Here is a 9,167-nt window from a genome sequence, read left to right as displayed (position 1 = left end):
TTCAACAAGTGTTTTTTTACCACAGAGACAAGGTAAACAAGCTTATGTTCTGGAGGTGGTTCATGAAGCATCTCTTGAACACATGTAAGAAAAGTTTATATTGGAAGTGGGCAGACTTTGAAATAAGCCACGCCTATATGTTCGGTAAACCTTTGTCTGTCATTGCTTTAGCGGAAATGGCAAAGTGGCCATATTTGTAGTCCTTAACCCATCTACAAAGTACAAACTCATTAAACCTTATATGGTGTGTCCATTATGTGGAGAAGAAACCATTCATAACTGTTAGCTTGAAACATGTCATCAGAAAAGGCATAGACTAAAGTAATTGACATCCCATTTCATTGTAATGAAATTTGCCGCTACCTTGAGATGAGCTGTAGATGAGTGACATGGAGAATTACACCGTAGGCTAATTAAGCCGTTATCCGCGGTCAAAACAATCACAATAACAGCAACGTTTGTGTGTTGAATGTTGTAACTTTAAATTGTAGCACATCGTAGTAGGCTTGATTGATATTAAAATGTCAGATCACTTATTAGGGCATGTAGCCTTCTATAACAGTTATCACTGTGTTAGAAAGCTATGTGATGCACAGCTGGTGCATCAGGCTGACTCGCTCATGTGTATATTATTGTGTATAACATGTCCTGCATTGGAAGTCATGGCCATATTCATGGTCTTGTCTTACCTCTGTTGTAATTGTGTAAACACAAAAGCATTGTAATAAACCATAGTATGTATAGTGACACACACAGAGAAGGCAAAGCCTTCCTATTCATAGTTAAGAAATTTCCGCCATAACTTAATTCCGAAAAGGCACAAATGGTTGGAATACAAATTCACCAGAATGCAGGAAATGAATTTAGTGTTTGACACTAAATTCTTTGGGGCGAGTTGCCGTAGTCGAGGCGGGAGATGAGCTGGGCTGCTTCCCTTGTGAGGAACGGCCGGATCCACCTGGCGTTCGTAGAAGAGGATGGATGCAGACTGTGGCCGCTGTAGATCTTCAGAGTCGTCAGACATTTTCACAATTTCGTCATTGTAGGTGAGCCAGCCGTCTCAAGTGACGCCTGCCGCCATCAGAAGTCTTTCACTTACAAAATGACCTATGAGGAAGAAAGGGCATGTGGACTTTATATATATATATATATATATATATATATATATATATATATATTATAGTACCATCTAGGCCTACACCTTGGTCTGTAACCGCAAGCCTAGTTGCATAAGCAGGAATCTCAATCCAGTTAATGAATGCTAGGCAGTCTGCATCCACTCTGATCTGGAAGCTAGAAGCTTTACTCTACAAATGACTTCAATGTTCTTCTTACCCTCGTCAGTTCTTGACCCGACATGGCTGATGACACTCACCAGCTTGTACCGGAATGTCTCCTGAAACTAAGCACATTTATAGACAATGTTCTAGCTAGCATAGTTTTGAATTGAGTAAAAAGCTGCGGTATTAAAGTTACATGAACACGAATGACAAGCACAATAAATATCAAATGTAATCTACGTGGATGTTTACCTGTGTGGCAGGCAGGAAACCGGAAAGATCCAGTTCTCTGCAAAGAACCACAGGATGATTCAACTTCACTCGCGCGCCCTTTTCGTCTTCACCAATCCGGTTCAGACGGAAGATAAAGACACTGGGGGAAGCGGAGCATAAAGAGGAAAAGATTAAAAAGGTCAGAAGTCGATTTTTTTGTTGTTCACAGAGACGGAGGGGTGGTAAGGCCGGATGTTGAATCTTTGCTGCCTATTGTTCATTGAATATTTGTCTAACAGAAATAAGCACAACAAAAAAAATCCAACAAGACTTTTATACTGTTGGTTGATATATTAATTTGGTGAAACTGGTTTGGTTAATATATTTAGAATAACCCTATCCAGACAAATATCTAAGCAATGTGTCAATGGATCAGTTCATTATGTGGTCAGTGTGTCTAACCTGGGCAGCGTCTTCAAAGCACAATGATGTGATCCGCAAGAACCACACAAGGTCTGAAAATAAAAGTGCCAATAAAAGACAGCAAACAGAAGTATACTCTGCATGTTTCCACACAAGGAGAAAATACTAAAACCACATAATGTATTGAGTCACAGGTGAGGCCAGTGGGTGTCACACCTTCAGATGCTTCCGAAACATTTGGTTTACTGTTTCTCCAGGCACCAGATGCAGGATTAAGTAGGTGATGCTCTGTGACTGGAAAAATCCAAATCTATGGAGAAGGAAAGACAAGCGACATATTTTAAAGACGTCATCTTGTGCAATTTGTGGCCAATTAATAGATGGGTTCAACTGGAACAAGTTCACATGCTTTAATGTAAAAAATAAGACCTTATTATATCTCACTGGTCATTGCAACTTATGCCTCGTTTCCACTGCAGGGTGCGGTACGGTTCGCTTCGCAAAGGTGCGGTACGGATTGAGTTTCCACCACCAAAAGTGGGCGTGACCCGGACTGAGCCTTGCTTGTTTTGCCCTCGTCTTCAGTACTCCTCCGTTGGGGTACTGAGACGCCTGAAAGGGTGCCGGAAAATTCGAGCTACACACCCCCTCCGTTGATTGGTCGACAGAATCGTCCCTTCCGGGCGACGTGGGGATAAAAACAAACAAACAGTAGCCTCAAGGTATTATTCTTTACAATGAACATGTCGCGTAAAACACTTGCTTGGGCGAACAAGGAGGTGGAGACGTTCCTCGGCCAGGAACTGTTGCTGGACGACTTCCATGGTAGCTCTTGGTTTAATGTGTCGTGTTCAACTTTTCCATTGTTTTTATTGAGCAGGCTACTCTGTGTCGCGCTGCTATGTCACAATGTTTACGTAGCTGCCACGGCGATCGACATCCGGCCTACCATAAAGGGTACTGTCGGCGGTGGAAACGCGACCTCGGAACTGAGCTGGGCTATACCGCCCCTCCCTACCGGACTGAGGCAAACCGAACCGTACCGCACCCTGCAGTGGAAACGCGGCATTAGGAAGATCAGTTTCATGTTTGCACGCCTTTATTTCCTTGTAGCCTATCACCTACCATCTTTTTGCTTTCATTCATGAGAAGCACATTGTATTGCCACTGTAGGAGACTACACATGCCCTTATCTAGAGCTGGTTTACCAGTACAGAACGTTTAAAACTGAGCAAAGTCGATGCCAACAGACGGTTACAACGTCATTCAATTGTGAACTATGTCATATGATGGTTGATTCTTTTATATTGAGTACAACTTTCATGCTCCACCATGTTCATGCACACTAGTTAACAATACTTCACCAACTGGGCAACTCTGTTAACAACATCTGGCCCCAGTTGCCAAAAGGGAGAAGAATCATCAGAGCGTCATGAGGTGTTGTTCCCAACAACTTTCAGACGTCGCAAAATGTTTTCCCCATGATTCCCAGCGTTCTGAATGCGCCGTTAGATGGCAACTAGCAATAACAGGAGCCAATCATATGTCTCAAAATCTATCGGCCACATGATGACATGTGAACATGATGCCGTTGTTATGTTCAGTCACTCAGACAATTAATACATTTAACTTAATTCCTCTTTAAATCTCCCAAACACTCAAAACTCCTGAAATAAATCTGAATCAATAATCAATGAAAGGTTTATGCTACCGGTAATTAATGTGTCTTGAAGGCTTTCAAATAGGAAAATAGATAGGAAATGTAATTTGTACCTAGGCCTAAATTGTATTTCATATTCTCTTTTCCTAGCTTAAGCATAGTATTGAGGTGGAAACATTTCCTGAGGGAACAATATGGCGTGTTTCCATCGTGCAGTTCAGTGCGGCATGGTTCGTGTTTCCACTGCCAAAAAATTGGGCAGGGTGCGGCATTAAGCGCGCTGAGCTGCACTTAGCTGTACCTAATTTTTGGTACTCCTCCGTTGGGGTACTAAGCGGTCGAAAAGGTGGAGCTACACTCCGTTGATTGGTCGACAGAACAGTCACTTCCGTGCGACAGGGGGATGAAAACAATCAAACACAGTACGCGCAAGGTATTTCTGGACAAGGTTAGGGTTATGCCCCGTTTACACCATCCCGCTAATGGCCACTAATGGCCGATGGACGACCGATGTGGAAGTCGGGGTGATTCGGGTGACATCGGGCTAAAAATGTATGATCGGGTCAATTTATCGGGGTAACATTTACACATACCCGATGTTATAACGATAACATAACGATTTATGCCAGGAAAGACACCCGAAGTGCGTTTGGCGTCATTTGACGTCATTTCGAATGACGCCAAACCCGTCAAATGACGCGTTTGGAATCATTTGGCGTCATTTCGGGAGAAGGCCAATGGGAGACTGGTTTAGACTGATATTTATTGTTATTGTATTGTTGTATGTTATGCTCCCGTTCTATTCCCGATTATAGCCGATTAGCCCATAGCAACACCTGGTAACCGATTCTACCCCGATAGACCCAAAACTAATGTTGCCCGATCATTGAGCTTTTCTTCCCGTTGTCTAACGATGTTCCCGGGAAGAGTAACGGTGTTTCCCGATGCAACCACGCTATTTGCGATGTTATAACGATAGCTGCTGATTTAGCCATCGGGCACCATCGGGGCCCACTATCGGGTAGGTGTAAACAGGGCATTAGTTGATTGATGAAAATGTCGCGCAAAGGTTTTCCGTCCTTCTTGGACGTCCTCCATTGTTGCTATTTGTTCAATGTGTCGCGTTCTTCTTTTTCTTTGAATTTATTAGCAGGCTACACAGTGTCGCACTGCTATGATGTCACAAAGCTTACGTAGCTGCCACGGCTATCGCCATCCGGCTTAAACTCCGCCCTACCATAAGGGTATTGTCGGCGGTGGAAACGCGAGCCGACCTAACTGCACCGCATCTAACCGCACCGCTCGCTGGAAACACGGCAATAGTATAGTATTATATAAAAGTACTCTGCTAATCAGTGACGGCTGGTGGTGATTTTGGGTGGGTGGGCTAACGAATGCCTTACATTTATCAATACTCCACAGGGCTCCAGACGCCATGAGGTCACCTTTATATCTCTGTTCATAACTTTCATATAATGTGAATGATTTTTAAACAAGAATAAGGTGTAGAGAAATGCGTGTCTTTATTTGAAGCACAATTATAAATAAAAAGAAAAATAAGGTGTTTAAAGTGCTTCACTGAGCTGAAATTGAACATTTTGAACTAAACCATTAAGCAAAATAAAACTTTTTTTGTGCTTAAAGTATTAAACAATTAAAAATGTTGACCGGTCTCCCTTTGCGCAAAATGCGGCTGTAGAGGATCACAAACTCTTCGGTAGAGACGTCTGTGTCGCCGTCAATCATGAAGGACATGTATGTGGTGTTTCCGACATTTCCGACGAATTGTGCACATGCCATCTCATTGCTATACGTCGGGTTGACGTTTAATCCATTTTACTTCATGAGAATAATTTCGGATTTAAATTTGGTGAATGGCAACTCCTCTTTGGCAATGTTGTATGCAACATTGAATGTGATCATTTCCGATTCCTTAGAGAACCTTATTGTTACTGCCTGTCGCTGAAATGCAGCTGGGAGAGGGGCCACTTTCTCATGTTGGGTTATTTAGACATATGCTTTTTTAATGTTTCGATACGAAACGTTGTTAACCCGCTTACAAATGCACTATTACCGGCCATATTCTGACCGCACTCCTGACAGTAAATCTGTACATCGTTTGGTTGATGTGTCCCCAATCTCTTCACTTCCAATTTTTCCTCCAAAGACATTAAAGAAAACCGATTAGAAAGTAAATAATCCACTTTGTTCATTTTCATGCTAACGCCCGCCATACTGCACTTGCGCTACTGTGCTGTGATTGGTCGAAGTTCACTGTACTGTAGCTACGGTGCTAGCTGTAAGTCCAAGGTCAGCCTTTGGGCTAAACTAATTTAGCCCAAATGGGAAGCATATGAAGGGGGCGTGTCAGGGCACCTGTCAATCAAACGTCAATGGAAGCTTACACTACTGTGCTTGGGCTAACTGAAATTAGCCCAAATGGGTGTGTGTCACGACACCTGTCAATCACAATAAAATGGCCGCTTACGCTACTCTGCTTGGGCTGAATGACTTTAGCCCAAATGGGAAGCATATGAAGGGGGCGTGTCACGATACCTGTCAATCAAAATTGAATGGAAGCTTACGCTACTCCACTTGGGCTGAATACAGGAAAAAACCCAAGATATATCATATATCCTGGGTTTTTCTGTCACTTTTTGGTGCTGTTGCTGCTTTAGGTTCTACCAAAATTTAAAACAATATGTTCTAAGGTTTTTAATAATATTTTTTAATTTTTACTGTAAAAGGTCGGGAGGGCTTAGCCCTGTTAGCCCATTTATACCAACCGTCCCTGCTGCTAATATAAATCTCACTAATTGCGCCATTACATTTAGGGCATTTAGCAGACGCTTTTATCTAAAGCAACTTACAAAGTACATTTGAAAGAAGAAGGTGAAATAATATATTGCTGTCGGTACAGTAAGGGAATACAAATAAGGTTTGTCCTCTGAGTACAGCAGGTGAAGACATGTTAAGTCACCAGAGGCGGAAACTAAAGCTTACACTGACTTCTCACTTTGTAGGGTGAAGTCACAGTGTTTAGATACTGGAAACCCCAGTTGCTTCAGAACACAGATGAGGAATTCAGAAGCACTCTTTATAAGAAACAAAATACAAGACACATTAGCATTCACAAACATTACCTAATATTCATTAAACATTAGCAAGACAAATATCAGTAAAAGTTGTTTGTTGATGAAGGTTTGTCGATGAAAGGAAGACTGCTCACTTTGGGCTCGTTGTCCTTGAATTTTGGTTCGCGTTTAGCCACCCTCTTCTTGAAGTTTGCCAGAACTGAGATTTTTGGGACTCACTGACTGCCACAAAATATCTGGAGGCGTAGAAGAGGAAAATTGTGGGAGATTCTGAAGATAAGATAATGGGAAGTCACGGTGTAACATTATAAAGTGAAGGACAGGTATAATTATAGTGTAACGGGTACAATTAGACTGCGCCTTTAAGACACATGACGGGCACGGTAAAGGAAAGAGGCAGGAGAGAGAACGAGCGGGAAGGGGTGAGCGGAAGATAGTGAAGGATCCCGGCGGTATGCAAGGCGAAGGAAGGCGGTTGCATGCAGGTTTTTGGGTTTTTTGTTTTATTAGTGCTGAGTTAGGTCTGGTACGGTTTTGTGTCAACTCGGTCGCTGGGAGTGTTGCGGCTGAGGGACATTGCAACGGAAGGGACATTGCACTGCTGTGCATTCTGTGCATATACCCATGGACATATTATAGAATGGACACCGGATTCCAAAATGGCGCCCATTCATTCCAATGTAAACTGCTAAATGGCGCAGGGCAACATCAAGGAGAGATATGCTTCCGCATCATGGGAGCCTAGCCACGCCCTAGTTCATGACGTACCGGATGCAGAAATATTCTTGTTTTTTAGCATTGTTAGCATTGTAACATCATAAGCGAGAGGTCTGAGCGATCGCAGTCGCATTGTTTACCGACCATGGAAGTATAAGTTAACTTCATAAATATGAAAGATAATACCAACAATATAGTAAATATATGTTGGCATAGAAAACAATACAGTTCAATGCTATTGCTTAAGAAACAGATTCCATCCAACTATTTACGAAAAATGCCAACAATAATTTATATACAAATAAATGGTTACATATCGATCAGCAACGAGGTTGGAGTAGCCTACCCACATAAATATTTGTAATAGGCCTACACCAACATTGTTACCTGTCATACATAGCTAAACAAGCAAATGAAAAATTAAATACTAACGCAACTGAAATGTTTGTTAGGCTATTAACAATATTATAAAAATGATACCGTAATGCATTATGCACCCATTCTTTGTCTTTGAATCTTTTGAATAAATGGATCAATAAATGGTGAATCGCAATGATCGCAAGCAGAGGAACGTGAGAGTCGTTAAGCAGCAGCTGAACCAGTCTAAAAATCCCTTTATCACTAAAACACTTTTGGTGATAAAAAGTCACCACAGCGCCTAAAAACCATCAACGTCATTCATGTAACGTAAAAGGAAAAACCTCGGACACGAGAAGTTAACAGAGCAACATTTGTTTCACTACAACTCCTTTCAGCTGCCCACCCCTCATTCTCCAGCAAATAATAGTAACATAAAACGGCTAATAAAACGCTTGAATTGGCATTTTGAAAAGAGAAAACGTACATTTTTTTAGTACGTGGCATAAAGATAATTATGAGCCTTGGATTGATATCCAGTAATCTTTTGCGGAGACACATTCCTGTTCCAAACTTGTATTGGGGTGAACGGAGAATCTATTTCTGGGCCCCTTGAATCGAGGGACCTGTCCACACTAGCCCGCTTAAACAACTGCAATACAATACCAGGATTGGCCGCTGAGCACTGGTGGATTGCGGAAGTATGCACTGTTCCTGGGGGCTTTTTTTGAACCGCAGCTGTCAGGGTTGCTAGGTGACAGGAGCGGCGCGTCATCAGGTACGGCCTTCACGGTCTACGAAGGCCACACCTTCATAGACCGCGTCCTTCGAAGGATGCGTCCCCTGAATTGAGACACAGCAGTTAAGGCGGTGTCACACCAAAATTGTACCGGGGGCGAAAATTGTACCGCCTACGTAATCCGTGCAGATAAGTAAGGTAAATGTGCATAAGACAGGTTCGTTTCTGGTCCCCATTTTTGGTGGGATGGTGGTGTAAATTGGTGCCTTAAGGTGTGTAGAAACAGCTGGCCTGTGCATAATTTTTGAAGTCTGGGGCTAAAGGTCAAAAGGAGCCGGCACCACGCCCCTTATGAGATAACAAGTTAATGTGAATTTCTCTCATAACTTTTTGTCATTATTAAAGAGAGGCCTGATTCTCAGATATGAATGTTGGATGGCTAGGGTGTAGGTCTGGGAAGAACTTCAGGCCAAAATCTTGCAAGTGGGCTTCCTAATTGATCATTCTAGTATTTGAATGCCCCTTTTCATAGATACAGTATGACACCACCACCACTGGGGCGTGGCAACAATTCTCAATATCTTGGGGGGGGGGGTGCTTGAGGACAGTAGGGGTACACTAGACATAAATAGGAAGCTTGCAATGAGCATTTCAATCACCAGAAATAGTCAATACACACTCAG

The 9,167-nt window shown here is 42.5% G+C and overlaps 1 long non-coding RNA gene across 1 annotated transcript; it reads right to left on the bottom strand.

Moving 5' to 3' along the window:
* LOC115529814 (uncharacterized) lies at positions 1-7,398 on the bottom strand. Its single transcript, XR_003973645.1, has 6 exons — positions 6,806-7,398; positions 2,133-2,226; positions 1,956-2,008; positions 1,533-1,653; positions 1,336-1,402; positions 1-1,107 (listed from the first exon to the last, which is right to left on the bottom strand). It is a non-coding gene; the product is annotated as an uncharacterized LOC115529814 (long non-coding RNA).
* Positions 7,399-9,167: the final 1,769 nt, after the last annotated feature.

This window comes from Gadus morhua, chromosome 17 (assembly GCF_902167405.1).
Source record: "Gadus morhua chromosome 17, gadMor3.0, whole genome shotgun sequence".
NCBI lineage: Eukaryota > Metazoa > Chordata > Actinopteri > Gadiformes > Gadidae > Gadus > Gadus morhua.
The sequence above is the reverse complement of the archived record's forward strand: the minus strand, read 5'-3'. Positions and strand labels throughout refer to the sequence as shown.